The sequence below is a fragment of the Globicephala melas genome, chromosome 11, assembly GCF_963455315.2.
Source record: "Globicephala melas chromosome 11, mGloMel1.2, whole genome shotgun sequence".
In the NCBI taxonomy this organism is placed as follows: domain Eukaryota; kingdom Metazoa; phylum Chordata; class Mammalia; order Artiodactyla; family Delphinidae; genus Globicephala; species Globicephala melas.
Window position 1 is genome coordinate 68,912,952 of NC_083324.2, and position 25,986 is coordinate 68,938,937.

Here is a 25,986-nt window from a genome sequence, read left to right on the forward strand (position 1 = left end):
GTCTTTTGTGCAGTGAGACAACTTAAACCCTCTCCGCAGTGATGCCCTTCACCAACCCCACAGGAAACAGCTCCTCCCTAAACTCTGTTTAGCCTCCAAATAGACTCACTCCCACTGATCCCAGTATTTTTTTTTTTCCTTTTAAACTTCTGCAATAATTTCTCTCTGGCAGTAAAGTCATTATTATAAACACAACTTCCCTGATTCTCATGTTTTCCTGATTACTTGGATCTGAACGAGGACTAGGAGCTTGAGGGATGGTAGAGATAAGGGAGGAAGAGGAGGCGGCATCTCATACATTAATCACTTGACCGTATCACATTAATGACTATTTGCTAGAAGTTAGCCATGTGTCCTGTAATATGCTGCCAGGACTGTGGGTTAGGAAGAATGTATGCCTGGTTATCAGAATTTTCCCTTAGACTCATTCCTCAGGAAAGATGGAGTCCAATTATGAGACTCTAAAAGGACGGAGCTTTATAATGACTGAGTTCACAGTGACTCACATTTTGGCTCAGTCTTCGTTGTTTATATTTTAAATACAAAGCGCCATGTGAGGAAGACACATGAACCAGAAAAGACCCCAATTCATGCTGGTTCAGGACTGCTAGAGGTCACCTGACAGAATTGGCAAAGGCAGTGAGCAGTGTATACGCGCAAACACACACGAGCACACACAGTAACACCGGATCATTAGTTACCCCTTGGGGTATGTCCTGTGTCCTCAGACAAATTTTAGGTGTCACTATGAAGCCTTTGAGGGATCACTTTAAAAAGCAGAGTAAGTTACACCACAGGAAACAAATATATGATCATAGAAAGAATAAGGGGAAAGACTGGTGTTGCATTATGTGAATGGGTCCCCATGGCTTGGGATCAAGTTTCTTGCAGTTGTGTCTGATTTAAAGATTGCCTGTTACATGACTGAGCACATGAGCTCTGGAAAACTTGGATGACTCGTTGTGTCACTAGTGACGACACAAATGTTCAAGCTACATATGAAGAGTGAATTGTTATGTGACTAGAAAAAGCAGTATTTCAAGAATGTCTGATGATTTTAAATGTATATCTAACCCAACTGGTAGACATTTGACAGTTTCCAGCACTAAGAGTGTATATTCAAGTGTCCAGAAAACATTTACATCTTCTCATTGGAAGGTGGAAGTGCCTTGTATTCGTTACCCTGTATTTGGCCATTTAGGGCACTCATAGCTGTATGAAGCCCAGAGCCTTACTCTGCAAGGTCTTTTGGTTACAGGATCCCTGGGCTACTCCAACTGCAGCTCTCTCATAAACCAGTTAGTTCTTTGAGGAAGTAGAAGATAACTATCCCGTAACTAAGAAACTGACTTGTACCCTTCATTAGCTCTCATTATATACGGCAGCTGTTGCAACTTGGTTTCTTCCACAAACATTTTATTGCCCCTTTCTCTCAGCACAAGTTCTCACCCCCAGCTCCTTCCTCTCCCTACCCTCATCACAAACGAACGTTACTTAGGATCTTCCACCACATCCCTCAACTTATCAGGAAGTGGCTTCTTCTGAGGTAGGTTAATCCTTCCATGTTTCCTAAATCCCAGGTTTTCCCTTTCTCTGATATACTCTATTGATTATCCATCCATCCTCCTGCACCTTCAACTTCTCTTCCAGAGGTTCCTTCCCCGTAGCTTAATACTCCTGTCTCCCTCATCTAGTTTAAAAACCTCCCAATGTTTTCTAATTATTACTGATTTCCTCACAGATCAGGTCCTTGAAGTGCTTATTCATTATATCAGCAGATCCCAAATTGAGGTGGATGTACCCTCGATCTACCCCAATAAAATCTCTTGGGGTGTAGAGACTCACATTAATGTTGGTGAATGCTGGTAAGGACACTGGACACACATGTTGACCCCCGTTCATTTGTGCATTGGATGGTCAGGGGGCACCTGGGACACAAGAGACATGAGCAAAGAGTGAGCTCTCCAGCCTGGAGGTGCTGACGGGGCTCCCTCAGGCATGGCTCTGCCTTCTCTCCACAATGTGTTGCCCTAAGTGGATTGGGGGATATTATTTTAACTAAACTAATCCTCAACACAGGTGGTGTATGATTTAGACTGCTACGGTGAAACTACAGATTGAAGAAACTAATGCAAGCCCCTGAGAATAAGAGAAGCTGATCATTTCTACTCCTAGTGTGTTTCTTCAATAGCCACGTTAAGAGAGATAATAGTTCAATCAATCTACCAAAAGATTTAATTGAAAATTAAGACAGTTAGGGTAGTGTTTGTCATCAGTAGAAAAATCCCTTTTCTTAAATGTATACAGTGACTCGACAGGTTAAATTTATACTAAGTATTCAGAATATAGAGAAACTCTAACTGTCAGCACTCTGTAAAGTTATGCAATCATTCCAATACTCCACAAGATTTCACTAAATTTAGCCATAAATGTTTAGAAGTGAAAGATAAAAAATCCATGTACCATTGGAGAAAATGTTTGGCTCTTTCTACCATGATGGAAATTGCTAGAACACACTGGAAATAAAACCAAATATATTCCTTTATCACCAAATACTATTGGCAGAGGCATGGAAAGTACATCTTTTCTTATTTTAAATACAAAGCGTCATGTGAGGAAGACACATGAACCAAGATGATTTGAAGAAATAAGTTTAGAACAAATTATATAGTGTGGAAGGTTGCTATACAGTTGGATGAAAGTACAAATGTTTTGAACATGTCTTAGATTATGGTATCTGTCAGATTCTATTTCAAAAATGACATACACCTAAAATTACTTTCGTGAGCCACCTTCAACATGAAATGACCCCTTCATGGAAAATATAAGTGTAACCACAGTTGATATCAGTAGGTTTACGGCTATCACACCACACGTGCAATTCATCTATCACATCATTCACAAACAGGGAGTTACCAGGAGGAAGTTGAAAATAGTGTATATAGTATTAAGTTGTCATTGATGGAACTAATTTCATGGAAGCAAGACTCTTAAACCATAGTTGACTCTTTGATACTTTGCAATAAGAACCAAATGTCCATGGTATGAAAAATTCATCATTCCCTACTACAAAAAGAGAAAATATTTAAAGATGAGTTATGCGTTTGTCTTTCCAAAATTTCAAATGTTCCACATTTGCTGACTTTGATAGTAGGATACTCTCTTGGAGAGGTACAAGTGAACTTGTAGCAATGATAGGACAAACTGCTTTTGAAGAAATTCATGCGATGAGAACAGAGTATTGTAAAAGCACATGTTGACATGATTCCAATGTTGAGATTTTTGTTCTGAAAAAAATGTCTAAAATCTCTCGTGTCTGCATACTAAAATCTGGAAGAGTTTTAAAACAGATTAGAAGATTCTGTTTTCAAACAATTTCATCAGGTTTGGGTTAACTGGCTAAAGATGTAGAAATACTATACCTTCCAATTAGTTGCAACAATTGATTGACAGAAGATGTGAGTTTTCCAGAAGAATCTCAAAAACAGAGTTTTGTGTAACTAGTCGATGGAACTAAACAGTAGGTTTCACAATTTAATAAGCGCCAACAGTGTAGTTCATTTGGAGCTACCCATCTTTGTATAAGAGATTTCTCGGCTATGATAACCCTTACAACCAAGGATCAGAACAAACTAAACTTAGATCTTCAAAATACTGTATCAGAGTGTTAAAAACAAACTTTAGAAAATAGAGCACTTTTATTCACATCATTGACAAATTAATGTTTTCATTTTTAGTGAAGAAAGGTTTGTATTAAAGAAGGTAAGTATTTTATGATATTTGAGAATAAAAATATACATACTACATTAATACAGCAGTGTATACATATGACATAAGTATACAGACATGCCAATGTCACTTGTCTACCCAGATCACGATCCATTTACTGGTTAGTGTGTTATGGCCTTGATTTATTTACTTTTTCATTCTGGGAACTAGACTTTAACTAATGACTTCTCAATTTTATCGACTGAATTTACTGTTTGATTTGATACAATTTTTCTAATTCCTCCTCCTGAAGACTCCTCTCTCTTGGGTTTTGTGGCAACTTTTCTTCTCTCTTTTACTATTACTTCTTGAAGTTTTCCTCCAGGCACCTCGCTCCACCTGTCCCTTAAAAGTTGACGTTCACCAGCTGCTCAGCTGTATGTATTTCTGTATACTCCCCTGGAGTGGATGGGAGATGTTTCTGCACCACTTCAACCTCTTTGATCTCATCTTTAAGCCATTGCTACAGGGACCAGTCCCACCTAAGACCAGCCCAACATCATCTCACCCACCTGGTACCCTGTCCTAGAGCTTCTGACACTGCCACATAGATGCCTGTGGGAATCTGCTCAGTGCTGATACATGTAACCCAGAAAACCGTGGAGTTACACTCGGCAAAACTTGATCAAAAGGGGCAATGAAGCCTCTTGAATACATGCCTCCCTGTTTCTTCTGAGACCTTTCCTGAAGTTCCCATGGGATGGAGCAGTCAATCACCTGAAGTGGTGACCAACTCAATAAATCCTTGTATTGTCTCATTTCCCTACTACTGAAACAGCATGTAAGACACCGACCAGCTTAAACTAGTTTTGCTTCCTTAAGCAGATTGTTGATTTATCAAACCTTGAGCTATTTTACAAGAACAGCACTGTGCTTGTGCAAGATGGGAACCCATGTCCCCAGGATGACCCTGGAACCAAGAATCTTAAGTCTACAGAACCCAAGTAATAGCGATGTTGCCACCAGAGCCCTTTACAAAGCAAGATGTTCTTCAATAAGAAAAATTCAGCTTCGAGCAGCCCAAGTAGCTTTGTTACCATAAAAGGATTGATTTGAGACTAGCCTATAAGCCAAGTTTGAAATTCCCCTAACCCCTTAAATTTTACCCCCAACCCTGGATTGGGGAGACAGGTTTGAGCCCTGCCTCTTGTCTCTTGCCAGTGACCTTGCAGTAAAGCTTTCTTTTCTCAGAAGTTGGTACCACAGTATTGGTTTCTATGTGCATTGGGCAGTGAGCCTTTGCTCGGTATCACTACCTCTCACTCATGCTATGTCCCCAATAAACTACCGGCGCTTCAGTCTCCACCTGAGTCCTCTCAAAACAGAATCTGAAACAAAGACGTGGGTCAATCACCAACCACATGTACTTCTGCATCTGCAGGTGTCCTGGGCTTCCATCCAGCCTCTAATAGCCAATGTCTGTTTCCCCCTGAATGACCTGTAGGAATCTCAAGGCCCAAGAGAATAGAACTTATTTCCTATGTTGCCCCTTATTTAGTAAGGGGTGCAACCATTTGAACTGATCACTTCTGAGGACCTTGGCGTCATTCTTGAGATCTCCGTTTTCTCACACCTTCAACAGCTCACAATTCTGAATGCTGTACCTCTTTCCAATTCTATATATTCCCCCAACCACTGAAGCCTTAGTTAGCATCCTCCTCCTAACTTAGAATCCTCCTCCTGATTAAAAACCCAATTGCTGTCCCATCCAATTTTGTTCACCCCCATTTTTGACCTGCTCTAATCATTTCTTGTTCTATGAATATTTATGACATAAAGACTAATTAAGTAAACATCTATGTGTATAAACCATTCACCAAGAAATGGAGTTTTGCCAATACCTTTGAAGCCTCTATTTTCAATTAGAATCCAAATTCAAGCCCATCCAAGTTTCTTTTAACTAATAGTTCCTTGAAATTGGAACCACTTACAAGGCAGATGATATAGAATCTAGATTTGCAGATTTTATTCCCATGGTGTCATCTGTCGTGTTCTTCTGTCCCTATCTTCTATAAATTGAAAGGTAGATCTAGACATTTTTTGGATTCAAGCCTGCATTATTTGGGCAAGAACAGTTAATAGGGGAGTGTTTTAGGCCAGGTGTTCTGGGGCATAGCAAATATTTTTACCACAGGTTCTGACACTTTATTGTAATAAAGTAAAATACCAAGAAAAATGGGAAAAGTGAAGGAGGGATGGCAACCATGACAAGAGTACTTTCGAGTTGGCCATAGTTCTCTGACAAATTGATTTCTCAGTCTGCCTGGAAGTCTTTAGAGAGGGCAAGGAAGTTATTTCCCCCCAAATCCCTCCAACTGAGAAGGAATAGTTTCTCCATCAGTTCCTTCCTCCCGCTGCCAGAGCTGCCCCAGGGACTATAGACTCCCACACACATCTGACGTGCATTCAGAGGGTCTCCAATGGTCTCATGTTTTCAGAGGGAGGGGCCATTAGGCAAGGCTCTGAGCAACCTGAAGCCCCACAATGCAGCCGTCACAGATCCCTTGCTCTGCAGCAGTGGCTGAGGCAGCAGCAACTTTCCTCTCAAGACTACAGAAAAAGTACTAACCAGCATTTGAGGCACTGGAACCAGACTCAGGCCAGGTGAGTGAGTCCAGAATGGTGCACATCTGAATCTAGAACTGCTGTGCGGTAAACTTTGATCAGAAGGCACATAACGTCTCATCTCATTTTGACAAGAGAATACACTGATGGCTTTCTAGAATCACCATTTTCTGTCACAAGATTCAGGTAAATCCTTCATTGTAAGTTTTATCCATGTTGTTGACTATGCTTGCGATTCATTTTCAGTGCTTATTTCAGCCTCCCCAGACATCAGGGTGCCTGAGCTGATAGCTGCTCAACTTGGATCTGCTTTTCTGCATCCCACCATCTCCAGGGACGCCAGGGAGTCCAGCTCTATACATCCACTGCTGTCCACCTTGGCTTACAGAGGACCTCCCCCACAAATTTCTCAGAGGCTGGTGTCCTCACTGGTGCTCTCCTTTGCGTCTAGAGAAAAAGGCAATCTCTGGGGCATCCTGGGGCACGGACAGCACAAGTCTTCTCTGGCCCGATATTCAAACCATCCAGACCACCTACTTAACATGCTTTTCAACTTAGTCCCCAGAATAGGAAAAAATATGAGGGCTTTTCCAAGCATATCTTTGTATTTAGGGATCAAGGGCTAGGGAAATAACTGCAGAGCAGTGCCAGAGGCTCGTTGGACTAGTTGACTGAGGACTTCGTTAACTGGCTTCATACAACCTTAGTCCAGTTGGAAACTCATAAGCATTTTTCCATCCTTCATATTAACATGTCTAACCCTTTATCCAACAACTCCTGAAATATAGTTACTTAAGTAAGTGACCATAGGTTCCTTTTGGGATGAACCTTGGGGAATCACTACTGTATGTAGTTGCTATAGTATTACATAGCAACATAGTTTTCTTCAAGGGGAGTTAACTAGCACTGGTTCAGGTGAGAACTGAGTAAGGGATAGTGGCTTCCCATTGGAGCCGCTGGTGAGGTCTTCTCACCCACTCCTGCTCTTTTGTCAGACAGGTCAATACCTGTGTGGCTACCGATCTTCCGCACCAGACACACGTTGTCTAATTGCCTTGCAGATCAGGGCCCTCTGCTTGCTGTTCTGGCTTTATGGCAATGTGAATGTGACCAACTGTTATTGCCTGACCTCTGCTATTTCCAAATCCTACTATCCCTATGGACACCAGTGAGTCCAGTTCAACATAAACCTCTACCCCTCTCAACCCTGGCCGGTAGATGGCAGTCACCCCCATTTCTCAGTGAGGCTGGTTCCTTCCATCATTAGTACCTTCCTTGTTTTAGGGAAAGGACAGACCTCAGGAGCATCCTGGGGACCACCCTGGCTTCTCTGGTGATGTATAATAAAGGTTTTAAAAAGCCCACTCTGAACCCTTTCTTAAGACTTTCCCGAGGTAACTGCTATCTCCTCCTCATTTGCTGCATGTCAGTGGCTCTCAAACTTGACTGAAGTTAAAATCATCTGGGGAGTTCTAAAAATACTGATGCTTGGGCCTTGTCTCCTGAAATTTGTAGAAGATTATGGGAAGTTTAAGGGTCAGGATTTTTTTAAATCTTTACATGATGTGAATGCACAGCCATGTTTAGGACTGATGTTATAGGCCAGCTTTCTATACCCGCTCCCTTGCCCGAAGCTTCTGATAGCTATACCAGAAGCATATTAAGACTGGTTCCATATGTCTTTGCCAGGACATTAGTCCTGTGAGAGCACCCCATAAACTCTCCACCATCCAGCCTAGTGTTCTGTACCCCCTGCTCCAGCACCTTTAAGTCATTCCTAAGTCTTAAGTTCCTACTGACAGGGTCACCAGGTCCTATAGATCCTTTGGTGAATAATCCCTTTTGTCACAAGGACAGACTGCCCCATTGGGGCCATGCTGGACTTGACACCAAGAATTGTCCTAGAAGCTGTGAGGGATACGGGGCATCACTTACAAGGAGCCACCATCAGCTTGTGAGAGATGTGCCTCAGGTGAGGCCTCTGCATCATCCTTAAGCAAAAGGAGGGGCCCAGAGGATTCTGGGAAACTGGGTGGTTCAAGGATCTGAAGTGCATCTGTCCAGATGTCCCTGGACCAGGATCCTAATTTATCAGGGCCCAATGTTAGTGTACGAGGCTTGCCAGGGTGAGAATTAACATCCCTGTAACTCTATTGTCCTGATCATATACTGGGCCTGATTCTCAGCTACACGTGCACTTTGGCATCATTTAGAGAATTCTCATCCTCTACAGCCATAATCGGTATTTAGCTGAACTGAGCTCCCATTTTTCTTCAGTGCTACTCTGGCCAGTAGCCACCAACTTCTCAATCCCCGTGATCACTATTGCCTCCCCGTCTCTCAAATGCTAGAGAAATTGTATGTGCGGGTACATCCCCTCTGACCTCCATCATCCCCATTCACCACAGTAATTATGATGCTATAATACAGAGGTTCCCAAACTCAGCATCAGAATCCCCTGCAATGCTATTCAAGCACAGAGGCCCAGGCTCTTTGAAGCAGGAAAGTGTCTGGACTTTGTATTTTCCCCAAGTTCCCCAGGTGATTCTGATCCTCACCAAAATGTGAGAATCATTGGTACAGCATGCCACGAGTTATCACCACTCCACTGACACCTGCAATATGGTCTCCTTGTCATAAAGCGGATGAGAACGATTTAATTCCAGAATTCTAAATTACCAGTAGAGGTACACACTCGCCGAAGACAGAATAATCTGGACATTAATAAATATAACCATAATAGGTCGTGACACCCTAAATGTGTAAAGTTGTCTAGGTGGAGAGCTGAAGTACTGATCATTAGCCTTAGCTAGTGCATATTGTAACTTTTAACATTACCACTAGTAACACAGAAAGAATATAACCTCATTAACAGAAGGAAATAATGGGACAAAAGTGTAATCAGTTTAAAAGAAGGAGTGGGGGACTTCCCTGGTGGCGCAGTGGTTAAGAATCCGCCTGCCAATGCAGGGGACACGAGTTCGAGCCCTGGTCTGGGAAGATCCCACATGCCGCAGAGCAACTAAGCCTGTGTGCCACAACTACTGAGCCTGCGCTCTAGAGCACATGAACCACAACTACTGAGCCCACGTGCCACAACTGCTGAAGCCCGTGTGACTAGAGCCTATGCTTCGCAACAAGAGAAGCCACCGCAATGAGAAGCCCGCGCACTGCCATGAAGAGTAGCCCCCGCTCGCCACAGCTAGAGAAAGCCCACGTGCAGCAACGGACACCCAATGCAGCCAAAAATAAAATAAATAAATGTATAAAAAAGGAGTAGGAAGAGAAGAATCAGACCATGTGGAATAAATCTTAAATCCAAATATTAGTAATAACAAAGGGCTAAATGCTTCAGTTCTCAGGTCTCATAGAAAATCTAGCTCTATATACACATAAGAGATACAAAGCTTAGGGATGCAAGAAAGTTGAAGAGGTAGAAAGATACCAGTTAAACAAAGCCGAAAGCTGTATTAACATGTCAGACAAAACATACTGGATACACATAATAACTTGATCCCAAACTGACTATCATTTTAAAGTGACTCATGGTTTTGGGCCTCAGAATGTATCAACCAAAATTTGTAGTTCTCTCTAGGTAAAAGACAAATGCATAAACTTAGTGGGATATTAATAGAGTTCCCTCAGTTGATTAAGTAGGCAAAGCAGTAAGGATATGTAAGATCTGACCACCATGACAAGCTGGAACACAATACACTGCACACCTAGTAAATGCAAACACATTTAAGCACGCGCAGAGCTTTTGCAAAGAAAAAGCAAATCAAACTTCCAAAGGCAAGTTATACTGAATGAGCACCAATTAAAGGCAAATAGGCCAGAAATCATTCACAAAAGTGACTGAAAACATCATCCTATTATTGGGAATTAAGAGTCTCACCTGTAGAATAATCCGTAGGTCAGAGAAAAACTCACAGTGCAAATTAGAGATTTGGGGATGACGTACTACTTATTTAGAATGTAGAAATCCTCAAGAGAACGCTCTTCCCTTAAGAGAAAGCCAGATGAGCCACAAAATTTTAACTTTTGATCCCAGAGAGCTGAGGTTGCAAGGCAATCAAGGAGTTAAATTCCAGCATGCTAATCCCCTCTGAGGAGCAGAGCACAGGAAGACGTGATGGAAGCCCCTGCATAGAGGTAGGTAAGGAAAATCAGGCAGAACATTAAGGACTTCTTCAAGGCCAAGCGTGGGCTAAAGTTTGGAATATCTTGAGCTCTGAAACGCACAAGAAGTTCACGCTCTCAGGCTCTTGGCCTAGATCCACGCCAGCTATTCATGAGAAAGACTGGGACGGAGACCAGAGCCCTGCTTGGTGGGACAGGCTTGTGGGATAGGACTGGCTGATGCTGGAGGCCAGGTACAAACACCTCTTCACTCCCTGAACCTTCTCTCAGAAGGAACTAAAGCCTTATGCCACCGGGAGAGGGGTGGGAAATGCTCTCCCCTCCCCGAGCCTGGCCAAGACCCAAAACCCATCCACCTTTGTAGGAGGGAAGGTATTCCCTCTCTCCCATTGCCAGGACTATGGGTAAGAGCCACAGCTTCTGGGAGAGGGAAGAGCAGGAGACCCCGGAGCCTGCCCCCGTTCCTACACCAATGGATGTGTGTCGCTGCTGGAAAGGGACAGAATGTACTTTCCCGCTAAGACCAGAGGGCATGTGGCTGCCATGAGGATGGGGCAGAGCCGCTCAGAAACCCCCATTCCAGATGTCCAGGAACACAGCCAGACTGGGATGAAGGCTGGACAAGGAGAACAGAGGACCACTCTGCCCTACCCCTGCCCACCCCCCATCCCGAGCCTAGCACTGGCAACAAGCACAGAAGTCTACTGTTGGGGCAGGGCAAGGTCATGGAGAGAGACCCTTTCTGTGGCACAGGAACAGCTGAAAGCCAGGGCTGGGTGGGAACCCTGAGGAAAAGCCTCTGGCACCGTAAACATAAGGCAAAAGCAGGCTCCACTGGAGAAATGGGAAGCGGTGAGAGTTACAACAGTACCAAGAAAACCCCAAACCTAACTCCACATCTGACCAGATGCACTGCCCCTTCCCTCCACACATACAGCCAACAGCCTAACAGCCCATTTCCAGGTGTAAAATTTACCTGTACTGTTCATAAAAGCGAGCATGCCAACATGTTGAGAATGGAAAGAAGGTAACCCATTGCAGAGGGATGACGTAGTCAACAGGGCCAATTCGGGGATGCCTCAGATGTTAGAGCATCACACAGGGATTTTAACTAGGATTCTATGATAAAAGATTTAGTGGAAAGGGTGGACAACAGGCAAGGGCCAGAATAGGCTCGAGTACGCAGAAGGTTAAAATGACACAGGGGGTGGCTGGAGCAGGGATGAGGACTTCGATACATGAGTCTAGGACAGAGGTTTTCACATGGGGCAAAGAACTCGAGTATGAACCCGATCGTGGGCCAAAAGTCTATCAATTGCAGATACAAAGACCTGTAGATGTAAAAGGCAGCTTATTCTACGTTGTCTTCTAAAGTTATTTTATGACTTGGGGTAAGGCAGAAGGAATCCTTTGGTGTGTAAAAAGCACACAAGAATGTCAAATGATTTACTGTAAAGAATTAAGAGTTAAGGAGGTATCCGAGGGAAAAGACTAAATTGGGAGAAAACATTTGCACCATACAAACTAAAAGAGACTAGTATTTTGATTATATAATGAACTCCCATAAGTCAGTAAGAAAAAGTCCTCAGTAGCAAGTTGTGAACAGCGTTCACATAAACAGAAATAACCAGTTAACGTGAAGGTGGCTGGTAACACTAAGAATCACGGAACAGAAGTTAAACAAGATTACAGAAGCACCAGGTGGGCAGCCGTTATGATAAAGACTACCTGGCTATATACCAGTCGGAGTCCCGACTTGGGAGACAAACGGCTCCCTCAGTTTAGAACATGAGGAGGGTTTGTTTGCAGAGGGATTCCTCACAGGGGTGTTGGCGGTGTGTAGGGGAAGCACAATGGTTAGTGCAGTAACCAAGGGGAGAAGCTGTTATTCTCCCCCAGAGGGGTTCAGGGGAGGAGTCGTCACCTTCTTTTAGCTCTCTCACCAGTGCTCCCTACTGGTGAGCCCCAGCTAGAGACCAGAGGGCCTGGGAGATGAAGTCCATTCAGGTCAGCCTCTGGGAACATAAGAGGTGGAGAAAGGAGTTCAGAGGAGCCAATGGAAGATCCTTGAAACTCTACATTGTTAGGGACCCAGAGCCATGACAATTTTCAACGTAACTGGGAATGGGAAATATACAGGAGCTTTAGTGGTTTCCGGTAAAATGTAAGGTCCACACACCCAGTGGCTCCAGGATATACACCACAGAGAATCTTAAACCTGTGTACTGGGACACACAGTCAAGGCTGCTCATAGCAGCACTGCTTAGACAGCAAAACCCTGGAACGAATCCCAGCATTCGATGTTTGCTCCCAGTTTCGGTCTTTGCCCTTCTGTTCCAGTCAGGGTGCTGCAGGGGGCCGATCCTTGAACTTGTAGGCTGCGTTTCCCAGGGTCCTCATTCAGTGGCTCTTAGCTGCTTTGGGCCAGCGAAAGCCCTGGTGAGGGATTGAAGGATGGAAGAGTCCAGGGTATTTTCCTTTTCCTCTTTGTCTCAGGCAGCTCCTCCGACTCAGGTAGGCCCACCTTGGTTTCCACCTCTCCAGCTGCCCCCATCCCAGGCTCCCTAAGGCCGTTTTCCCCTGCTCTGTCTCCCCAACCCAGCGGCAGTAGTGCATCCCTGAAGCTGTTCTTAGTTTTCTCACCATCTCATTCCCTGTTTCCCAGCACTTCCATCTTCAGATTAACTCATTACCTGGATTAAATTCCCTCTGTAGTAAATACTTGGAATGCTTTGTTTTCCAGGTTTAGACCCTGACTGATAAGAGTGTGAGGATATGCTGCATTAAAAAAAATGCCAAAGATAAAGATTGCCTAATTCATTGTATGAATCTAGCATAGTTTTGATACCATAGACAGAATGAGAAGAGCAAGCTATATGTCAACATAATTAACAGATGCAAGGAGTCTAAAAATATTGGAAAATCAAACATAGTAGAGTATTAAAATATATAGGGACCAAGTAGAATTTGTCTCAGAAATGCAAGGATAGATCAGTATTGGAGGAGATATCAATAACTTCATTAACATATTAGAGAAAAACCACATTATCTCAAGTTTCAAAAAATCATTTGCAAACTTTATGAATGAGTGAATTTTGTCAAGCTAGGAATAAAAGGAAACATCATAGCTTGATAGAGAATCTTCCAAAGGCTTAGAGCAAACATCACATTTAATGAGCCATTAGAAGCATTCGGTTTATTTAGATGGTATTACTACTCTTGCTATTGATGTTGTACTGGGAAATTAAATACTGCTAGTATTAGGAAGGGAGAAATATTTGTAGCTATGATCATATTTCAAGTTCAAGATGAAAATTCAAGTTCAGACTGAGCACATGCTGAACCTATACTTATTATTCCTCACCTCATATGTCAATGTTTCAGAAAGGTCAAGAAAGAAAACACAGCCATGCTTAAAATGGGGAGGGAGGTTGAAAGGGGTACTAGACCCAAGACAGTGCTCCATGCAGGACCCCAGGATGAAAACTCTAGTTGTGATGGGTGACGTGACTTTCTTCTGCTTAAGACAACACTGCCCATGGACACCTGCCTCCATCCCCCTGGGGAAGGTACAAAGATGACTTCCTGTGGTTCATGCTCAAAAGTGGGGAGTGGCGGAGGGATTGATACAACCAAGATAAACCCAGTTACTCAGGCCTCTTGACATCCATGAGCTCAAATACACCAGCTCATTCCCTTCAAAGTCAAAATTACTGATAGTATTTTCTTAAGCTTTATCGTAGTCAAATCTTCCCCTCCCTGTTTCCACTCTCATATTAGATTAGAGATGGTAAGCTTAAACTGAGGAAGCAGTCTGTCAAAAGCTAAGTGACCAGTTAATGGTCAAGTCTCCCTAAGCCCCATCATTTATCATCTAATAGGTCTACTCCATAACCAAAAAGAAAAAAAAGCTATTCCCTATCCATCCCAGTACCTAGAAGGGCCAGCTCTTGGATGTATCAGTTCTGTTTTAATACATTAATTTCTGCTTTTGTTACTTTTAGTGATCTCACTTAAACAGAAAACTTGTTTACGGAATTGGGCTAAAGCTATAGTTACAATTGAATGTTCTGTAATGTCTTTAAAAACATGTGTTTTTAAAAATTAAGGTTATGAGTTTACCTCTGGGTATTTGATTTGTTCTTTGAACTGGTAGTTATAAAGCAGAGCAGTTTAGATTGGAAGAGCATGGGAATTTTTTCTATTGCATAAATTATATTCCCTTGTGACAACGTAATTTCTGCCTTTTGAAATGTAAGATTCTCTGGCCTAGTACAGAATCTATTTTTATTAGCCTTTCATGGATGCTCAGGAAATTCACACTCTTAACAGGGTACAAAGTTCAATGTCTAATTGTCAGTTTAGCACAGAGCTCCATTTTTTTCTAAGAAAATCAGATAGGAGATGAAGAAATGTAACCCAACAGTCACATTCTTGGATATATCCCAGAGTATTCTCAGATTCATAAATATTCTAGAATATTCATTTTGGTGTTAAGGAAAGTTGGCAAAGAACCTAGACGTTCATTATAGGAAATGAAAAATAAAATTACAGAAGTTAGAAACCATGAACTCCATGTAGTGTAACAGCCAATTTTGGTGTTAAATGAAAATGAAAGATCTATAGCGCAATATCAGTTATGTAAATGAAAAATACATGCAACATTTTATATTACCCAAGGATAAATGCATATTTTCAGACATTTAACACACTCTAGAGTGATTAGCTATGGGAGAGGTTGAAATTGGAGTGAAAAATCAAGGATAAGGAGAGAAGAGGAAATAAAGGCTACAATTGTTCTGGTTTAGATCATTTGATATTTGGTACCTAAGACATCAGGCTCATGCAAGTCAGCTGATTTGTACTCAGATCCTTTGCCTCCCTCCCCCTGAAAACTACTATTTGCAGGTTCCCCTGCTGTGATGCGCAACTTCTAAGACAGCCCTTATGATCCCTGCTTCCTGGGATTCACACCATTCCATAACAGCCTCCCCCTCCGTGTGGGCAGGACCTGTCACTTGTTTCTAACTAGTAGGACATAGCAAGGGTGATAGCATGTCACTTCCGTGCTTATGTTTTATAAGACATCATCTGCATAAGATGAAGGTCACAATTTCCCTTTTGGCTTTAATGAAGCAGCCATCTGTGTTAGGGAAACCCATATGGTAAGGAAATTAGGGAAACCTCTAGAAACTGAGGACTGCTTCTGGCCAGAAGCCAGCCAGAAACTGACTCCCTCAGTCCAAAACAAGGAACGGAATTTTACTGACCATCTGAGTTTGGACATAGATTCTTCCCCAGTCAGGCCTCTATATGAGAAGGTAGCCCAGCCAACACCTGAACTGCAGCTTTGAGAAACTCTGAAGCAGTCAAACAGGACCAGTTAAACCGTGCCCGACGCTTGAGCCTTAGGAACTGTGGTAACTGTGTATTGATTTCAGCTGCCAGGTTCAGTCATATTCTTGTGCAGCAGTACATAAACAAACCTCTCAACTTCTAGCTAGGTTCAGAAAATGGCACACTGACAGAATGTTGGGCAGAGGATACACAGCTCAAGTATTTACCTTCTGTTTCAGCTTTGAGTATCATCTCAGTGACTCTGTGTTACATGCTCCTGCCAGATAGCCTCACGTGACACCGGTTCCTAGGCTCTGGGAACACCAGACCCTCACTTTGTCTCACTAGCCTGCTGTTGCCAGTTCTCTGGGTTACTGCCCTCATCCCTTTTTGCTTTATTTTTATGGTAGCTATGTAATGAATTCTTTTGAAGTCTTTCCAATAAGGAAAACTGAGCCAACATTGACAAAAGGGCTGATCTTCAATGGATTTGTTCTTGAGTTATAACGAAGTATCATAAATATATGTAAAATATTGAGAAACAAGATCTAAGTAGAGTGATATGTCATTTATACATTGGATAATTCATATTGTTAAGATGCCCATTCTCCCCCATTGATCTATATCATCAACACAACACCAAAGGAAAATAATTTTCTATAGTAACTGACATTCAAAAATTCATCTGGAAGTGGAAGTAGAAAGCCCAAGTCATTTTAATATAGAACAAAGCAATTTTATTACCTGATTTCAAGACTTAATAGAGCTACAATAATCAAGGCAGTCTGGTATTTGCATAACGTAGACATACATCACTTGTCATGTCAGGCTTTCTGGGAGGCAGATACTGAGAGAGTTAGGGATGCAAACATTTTGAAAGAGAAATGCCTTTGAAAGGGAAAGAGGAGGAAAGGTGGGTCGGGAGAATCCACCAGGTTGCAGTATAGACCTGACAAAGTCTCTGCAATGGAGAAAATTTGGTCCTGAGGGGAGGTCCAAAATGGATAGAAATAGCTAGGTCTTTGATCAAAGTAGTGGTGGATAAGAGCAAGCTCTCCTCTGGGCAGCCTCCAGCCAATGACTGACCAAGGTGGTGGTACAGTAATCGTTTGGGGCAACACTGAAAACACGTGACCTCACATAGAAAGCTAAGGCAGACCCTGAGAGCTAACAGCTGAAAGATATCAGATAACCGTTCTTCTTGTACCTGGGCAGTGAGTCCTTTCCTGAATACATCAATAGAATAGGAAATCCAGAAATAAAGATCCGTTGGAACATAGGAAACTTAACAAAGGCACCCACATAATTCAGTGGAGAATATGTTTTCATATTATGACTAAAACTAGATATTTCATATGGAAGAGAGTTAACTACAAATCCTACCTCATACCTCGATCTACACATAAAGGTTAAGTTAGGTCTGTGATTCATTTCTAATTAAGTGCTAAAGCTACAAAAGTTTCTGAACTTACATAGGACTGCTATTGACCTGTTTATCCTCCCTCCTGGGGGGATCTATAGCTGCTTTCGCACTACAGTGGCAGAGTTGAATTTGCAACAGAGACCATATGGCTCGCAAAGCCTAAATTATTTAGTACCTTAGCTTCTTCAGAAAAGATTTGCTCAGCCATCCTATAGGGTGTGCTAGGTTATCTGGTCCAAGCAGCATAGGCTGGACCGACTGAAGAGCCTGTTTCTTCTATGGGCCCCACTTGGAGTTTGCAGTCTCTATACTCAGTGTTTGCACGGCAGTAATCCTAACCTTACAGACAGCCCCACGCGGTGTTGTGCTGTATTCATGATGGAAGGTGTAATAATTCATCTTTTACTTTGCGCAGAATGTCCCAACATACCCTTGGTCACTGGTCTTGTAAAAGTCTGACTGATGTGGCAGGTCCTTGAATCTTTGGTTTGTCTTCCACCCCATGAAGCACACTGCTTTACCAATACCTCCAATGTGTTAGCCCCTTACTGCTCATCTAGACCAATTAGTATGTCATCAACAGAATGGATCAGTATGCCCTTCGGTGCGTTCAGATGGACCTGATCTCAACTTCAACAGAATATGCAAGTTGATGAAGCTCTGGAGCAAAATCAGATTTATGATGTCTATTCCTTGTAGATGTGAGCCACTTCTGATTCTCCGAAAAGAAGATATTAACCATATTAACGGCTACATACCATGTATCTGAGGCCAGGTTAATCAGTTCTAACAAAGGTAGACATCACTGCAGCTGCTAACATCACTGCAGCTGTGATGGGGGCTACTACTAGTAGACCCAGCAAACTCGCTCCAGACTCTGGATTTTTCAGCCACCAGACTGGTGAATTAGATGGATATAATGGGCACCATTATCCCTGTCTCCTTTCGATATTTTTTAAGTGGCATAACTCTTCACCACTTCCTCCTGGGGTGTAATATTGTCTTGATTTTGGCTGGAAGAGAGCAGTTTTAGAAGCTCTCATTTGCCTACCGGGTAAAGCTACCATGGCCAAGGGCTCAATATGGGAAGTGCGCCAACCACCAAGTCAATTTATAATTACAGAAGATGTCAATTTTATCGAGTACAGAACTGGGCAGGATGGGCGAACAGACCAATAGAACAGAATTTAGACACGAGCCCATGCATACATGGCAATTTAACATTGACTTAGATATATTGCTGGTCAGTGGGGAAAGAATGTACTATTTTATAGGTTATCCATAAGGAAAGAGAATTAGATATTTAATTCATCTGTAATTGATTTGTAAATGGTGTGAGGCTAATACTGAAGTGTGCGGCAGCGCTTTAAGAAAATGAAGGATACTTTATGACTTTAAGGATGGGTTTCTTCATCTAAATCTAAATACTTTTCTAATTAATTTCTTTCTTATGAACTTGATTTAAACCAAGTCACTGTAAATTAAACTAGCACCTGGCTAAGCCAGTTTGGCCCCCAAGGAAAGGAAAATGGAGATGTAATTTTTTTTTTAAGATGTTGGGGGTTGGAGTTTATTAATTAATTAATTAATTTTTGCTGTGTTGGGTCTTTGTTTCTGTGCGTGGGCTTTCTCTAGTTGTGGCAAGCGGGGGCCACTCTTCATCGCGGTGCGCGGGCCTCTCACTATCGCAGCTTCTCTTGTTGCGGAGCACAGGCTCCAGACGCGCAGGCTCAGTAGTTGTGGCTCAAGGGCCTAGTTGCTCCGCGGCATGTGGGATCCTTCCAGACCAGGGCTCGAACCCGCGTCCCCTGCATTAGCAGGCAGATTCTCAGCCACTGTACCACCAGGGAAGCCCTGGAGATGTAATTTAAGGGGGCCCTTGAGAAGCAGGAGACAGTTGTTGGTACATCACTTAAGACACTGAAGTATTACTGTATACATGGAGGTTCAGTAGGGCCTCAGCTTTGTTTCAGAAAGTTCTCTGGAACCTGGATACTCAGTCCCATTAGTTCAAGTTCATGCCAAGCAGGGGATTTCAGCAAAACCAAGATGTACTTTCTCTAGGAGATTTTGCTCTTGCTAACAGGACTTTCTTTGAAGGCAGAAGCGATTCAGGGCATTTCATCTCTTAGGTCTGTCCTGCACTTCTGTCCATAACTTGTACCACCACTACTATGTTTGCTCTTCTTTGTCACTGCCAGTCAGGACCAATACCCAGCCCTGATTGTGGGAACCACACTAACTACCTAGAACCTCAAAGTTCTGATATATCACGGCTGTGCTATCAACTACAAGTTGATGCCAGAGAACACGCTGTTCAATTCTATTTCACTTCCCAAGTATCTCCTTCAGCTCGGTGTCGGGGCTGGAAGAGACGATCTGGAGCTGTAGCAGGGCACTACTCAATTAGGCCTGCCCTTCGACTCCTAGGCTGTGGGAGAGACAAGTATGACACAGGTAGCAGAGTTCCATGACAGCCGTGAGAATGCATCTCAGCTCTGACTGCAGGGAGTGTGACTGATCACAATTCCTCCCTGCTGTGCTCTAAGATCTTTCACTGACTTTTTATGAAGGCCAAACTTCTCATGATTACTCCCAGACAATGACTGATTGCCATAGAGACACTAAGGCAGGTCTATTCCTGGGGGATGTGGGACCCCTGACAAGCAGCTTTGGCTTGACTCTCCTTTGAGTTGCATTGCAGGCTGACATAGTTCTACTCAACCTTCATTCTGCCTTTCATTCCTTTAGTTGAGGTCAGATCAGCGTTGCAGTCTGACAGCTCTCCAGCCTCTTTGGACCTCTCCCCATTTTCTCACAGGTGTTTCTTGCATATTTAATCTAGTCTTGCCATCTTTCTTGCAGGACCTGGGCTATCACATTTCTTCAGTTTATAGGATTCACTATATATCAGACACTTGAAGTGAGCCTACATAAACTGAGAACACTTTCCAACTTGCTGAGGCCAGAATAACCTTGATATTAACTTAAAAGGATGTTGCTAGAAAATAAAACTATAGGCCAATATGCCTCATAAGTATTGCAAAGATCTTTAAGCTTACCGAATCAAATCTAGCAAATAAAAAAATATATCATGACCATGTGAACCTATCCTAGGAATGCCAGGTTAGTTTAAGTCAGTAATTTACCACACTAATAGATCATCTTGGGAAATGCAGGAAAAGCATATCAATTTAATACCCACTTATTATAATAGTTCAGCAAACTGGGAGTAAAAGACAACTTTCTCATGAAAGGATGTTCATGAAAAACCTAGAACTTGCACAATCCTTAATTCTGAAATATTATTGCCTTCCAATCTTGTGGGAAAACGTTTAATGTCTACTTCTATTCAATACCATGTTATAGGTCATAGCCAGTGCAATAAGGCAAGAAGTGGTTTATAATATTTATGTTTACATGTGTGGAAGTTTTTATTTACCCTGTGGAAGTGGGCAGTCAGGTAGACAACAGGCGGTGGGCTAGACCTGAGTTCCAGCACTGACAGCCTCAGCCCCCGTGGACTAAGGAAGGAATGAAGTTGGAGGTTTAAGGTGCTTCACCCCACCTCCCATCCCAGAACCTGGGCACTGGGGTACCTCAATTGTAGTGCCTTTCCATAAGCTCCCAAGTAATACCTCAAGTCCCTGACAGTATGCAGCAAGTGCTGAGGGAAGAAGTGTGACTCAGATAAGCATGGACCTCGGCCAGTTGACTAGGGCTTATTCTAGGACAGCCCTTCCACCAAGATCTTAGCCACCCTGCTTGTGAATGAGCAAGGATCAGAACAGGTAGGCAGAGCTTGGAGCAGAAATTTGCTACTAGGTGAGAACCAGAGGATCTACTTCTAGCCTCCTGGCCTCTTCTTACCCTACTGCTCTCCTTTCCCACCCCCGGCCAGCTCCGCTCAGATTGGGGGGGCCAGGGAAGCCTAGGACCTCTGCCCTGGCTTCTACCTCCAGGGCCTACTTCACACCTATCTCCCTAACCATCTTCGCGAGGTGCCAAGTAGGGGCTCGGGGAAGGGCACATTAGGACCCAAGGGACCTTCACCCCCTAAGTTCTCCTTCACCCCCCTAAGTTGTAAGGCACCTTCCTACTGCAACCCTCTACCAGACAAGTCGTTTAGATGTGGCTGTAAGAGCAGAACTGGGAAAACCTTGAGGCTCATAGCCTCTTCTCTGGAGAATCTGTGAGATCAAACCACCTAATCTGTTAATGGGTAACAGACCCGCCCCCAAAGAAGAGGCTCCTCTGCCTTAGATACTGGGTGAGCTATGTATTTAAGACATCTTTACATATACACTTCAGTTAAATATAACGATAGAGGTTGGGCACGTACCAACGGTGCTGACTTCATTCATCATTCTCTTTAGTAAGGCTGCCCTGTCTCTAGATCAGTTTTGGTGAAGTCTTTTAGGACTCCATTTAACACAAACAGAAGGCCTTGGCTTTAAGTACTTCCTGTTGTAATGTTTACTGTATTCTAATAACAAACTCATTGATTTCTTCTGATTGGCTTACATTATAGATGGCCAAGAGAACATTTCCTTATTCAAGGCTACCATAACAGATGAAGCAAGAGTAACAAGGGTAAAACTTGGTAGTCTTATTACTTAGTCAATTGTGTATTAAGATACTTTAAGGTTTTGTAGGTGCTTGTAGTGTCTGTTGCCATATACCCTCTGCCCATTACTGAGTTTAGCTGTAGTTCCATGGAAGCTGAGATTGATACACAGAGAGCAAGACGGGGGGTTAAACCCTCCACTTCTTGCCCCAGATCTGCTTCCAGTGAGAGCAGCCATTGAATAGCCCTAAGGCTAATACCTGAGAGCAACCATCTACCAGTGGAATGCAAAAATTCATTCAATAAATGTCCCTGCTTCCCAAGCTTCTGGCTTACAATGCTGCAAGGCATCCTCTCGAGGTTTCAGCAGAGCCAAGCTCCTATTGCCCATAGCAAACCTCAATGCTTTCCTTCCTTTTCACTCTTGGTTCCCTCACTCCTGCTCTATGGGATTCATTCCCCAATACACCACTTGCACTGAAGTCTTTGTCTTGGGCTCTGCTTTCAAGGAAGCTGAGCTAAGGACAGTAGAAGGCCTTAGAAAACAGACTCTCAAGATAAAAGTCTGGAACTAGAACAGCTTAAGAGCAGCAAGTACTGCAATGCTGCTGGTAAGTGGGGTGGTGATAATGCCCAGCTTGACGCAGTACTGTAGTTACTAAGACTCACCTGTGTTGCGTGCGGCTGGGGCACAGAGTGAAGGAGAAGCATGTGGATTACGTACTTGAACGATATGGGCACCACGGTCATTATAAGTTGTGGAGTTGGCTGGCACTTGTTAACGGCTTTGGAAGCCTGAAAGGATGACAGACTCAGAAGCCAACTTCAAAGAAAAAGCAACCAGCTCAGGACATGTGGCCATAGCCAGAGGCCTTCATGACAACCTTGGAAGGCCATCATGTCCTGCAGCTAAAGGGCTATAATAATTAGGTTATGGGTTTGAAGAGAGGCAAAGTTGCAAAAGAGACCATGCACAGTACTGGTACGTCTCCCATGCTGAAGCCAAAACCCAATAAGGAAGGAACAGTACTCAAGACATGGGTCAGGTTGTGCTAAGTAGATGAGCCCAAGAATGTTTGGTCAGATTCCTTTGAAAATTCCAGGTTGGCAGAAGCAAGCTCCTACCACCTGCAAGTGGCGAGCCACTGGTCATCGCCTAAAGACCATGCTACTCCACTTGATAATGCTTGTCATCAAGATTATCCCTCCCTTTTCCTCATTGTATAAAGAGACCTCAAATCGTGTAAGTTAGAGCAAAATGAGAAGACAAATATCTTGCAGACAAAGGGCCAAGATAAAAACCCACAAGACCAAATAAATGAAGAGGAAATAGGCAAACTACCTGAAAAACAATTCAGAGTAATGATAGTAAAGATGATCCAAACCCTCAGAAATAGAATAGAGAAAATACAAGAAACATTTAACAAGGACCTAAAAGAACTAAAGAGCAAACAGTAATGAACAATACAGTAACTGAAATTAAAAATACTCTAGAAGGAATCAATAGCAGAATAACTGAGGCAGAAGAACGGATAAGTGAGCTGGAAGACAGAACGGTAGAATTCACTGCCACAGAGCAGAATAAAAAGAACCAAAAGAACGGAGGACAGTCTCAGACCTCTGGGACAATATTAAGCACACCAACATTTGAATTATAGGCATCCCAGAAGAAGAAAAAGGGTATGATAAAATATTTGGAGATTATAGTCGAAAGCTTCCAACATGGGAAAGGAAATAGTCAGCCAAGTCCAGGAAGTGCAGAGAGTCCTATACAGGATAAACCCAAGGAGAAACACGCCGAGACACATAGTAATCAAACTAACAAAAATTAAACACAAAGAAAGAAACATTAAAAGCAGCAAGGGAAAAGCAACAGATAACATACAAGGGAATCCCCATAAGGTTAACAGCTGCTCTTTCAACAGAAACTCTGCTGGCCAGAAGGGAGTGGCAGGATATATTTAAAGTGATGAAAGGGAAAAACCTACAACGAAGATTACTCTACCCAGCAAGGATCTCATTCAGATTCGATGGAGAAATCAAAAGCTTTACAGACAAGCAAAAGCTAAGAGAATTCAGCACCACCAAACCAGCTTTACAATAAATGCTAAAGGAACTTCTCTAGGCAGGAAACACAAGAGAAGGAAAAGACCTACAAAAACAAACCCAAAACAATTAAGAAAATTGTAATAGGAAAATACATATCAATAATTACCTTAAATGTAGATGGATAAATGCTCCAAAAGAATAAGAATTGCAGCATCTTATTCATCCAAAAATATGGAGTTAAATCCCTGCTGGTTACAGAAATGAAGACCCTACATGTTCCCTGCATGTGGCTTCCAGGCTCTGTGTAGCTCCCATACACCCTTGCTCCCTAAACAAGATTAATCTCGTTTTCTTAGCCTTTTTACCAGGGAGGTCAGCTACCTCCATTTTCTAATGGAGTTCAATTAGATAATAAATCAATTCTGATTAAGGAGGCATTATCCTCCTGTTGAGGTGCCAGAGTCTCAGCTTGGGAAAGCTACTGTGTTGGGGATTGTTTGAAGGAAAAAGAGAAAATCACTATTCTAGGGATTGTTCTCCTAACAAGTAGTTTTGCTTTAACAAAGCAAAAAAGTTAACATATCTTTCTTCAACTTGTTTTTGATTTAGCATAGCACTCTTTGCTATTTGAGAACTTTGTCAATGCTACACAAGTGTAATTTCAGTCCATGTCAGAAGGATGTCTGGCAGTAAGACATAGCTGAAGAGGACACTGTGTAATGTAGTTGTACTACAAAAGTTTTTAAAACTTTACATACTGATTAACTCATCTCAGAAATAAAACATTCCACACAGTAACAAAGATTCCTTGGGTTGCCCTCAACATGAGATCATGTCGTCAATATCTCACATCTAAACGAACAAGGCTTTGAAGATGGAGATGACATACGTGGAGCCCCAACTCAAACTCAACCTGACTTCCAATTTCAGCCATGGCCTGAATTTGAAGCCTTACTTCAAGATTTCAGACAGCACCCTGCCAGCAACTCACTTCAAGCTTATAACCCTTTGCCCAGAGTGAGCCCCTCTGCATTCACTTTCCGATCCAGGGTTCCCCCAATTCCGTGGATGCAGGCAGGAGCTTGCTAAGCTTTAAAGAAGCTCACAGCACATAAACTGATGGTTAAACACTCCTGGCTCTTCATCCTTCAAGCAAATAATTCCTGGAGGTGTTTTGATGGATCTGAGAGGTCTCAGCAGAATTAAGCCCAGCAGGGATACCAATGCCCTTTCTTCCGTCTCCTCCTGTTTGACCACACCCCAAATAAGATACCCTTACACAAGTCCTCCCTCACGTTTTTAAGGGAATCCAGGCTAAGACAAGATCCCTTCATATCCAGCCAGATGAGGAACACAGCCTCAGCATGGGTCAAGTTGAGTATGCTTTATAACCAAGTTAGATTTGTTGAGAAAGTTCTATTCTTAAGTTTCTGGCTCAGGCAAGAAAGTCACTTGACATCTACCCAAGTTCATTTCCATCAACTAACAGTTGCCTACCACTGCTCAGGGACCTGTCACATAGATCATTCAAGTTTATAAGGGGGAAGTTTCAGGAAGACAGGACTAAGTTTGAAGCTTCTCAAGGATCAGAACAGAGACAAGTTAGTTAATTCCAGCACTTTTCCAACCAACTCAAGGAGAACTGAGTTTGCGCATGCCTCTTGCTTCTCCCATGTTCTTTGTTACTCAGTTCTGACCACTGAATAGCTTTCCCCACATCTTAGACCTGAGACCCTCTTTTCAACAGACATTTAAGAAGCCTTCTTGAAACTTAACAGGAGTTAGAAATAGACATTTGGCAAATGCATGCCCCACAGAAACTTCAGAGGTATGTCTTGAAGCAAGTGAAGTTGTTGGTGGTGGACAAGTAGAAGAGATGGATTAAACCTGCTCAGGCACTTCAAGGACGCAGGCTCTGGAGAAAGGTATCATATACACGTGTACACATTAAGGGATTCTCCACACAAGTCCACCTTGACATTGCCTTATGGAGCTGCTAACTCCCAAGTACCATCAGTTAGTGGTGTTCACTTCAATATGGAATGCTTTCTCAGTCCTCCAAACTCCAGCTCACACACTGGTGGCCCGTTAGAACCCTACACTTCAGAATTTCACTGCCATCCATAAGCATTCTGGA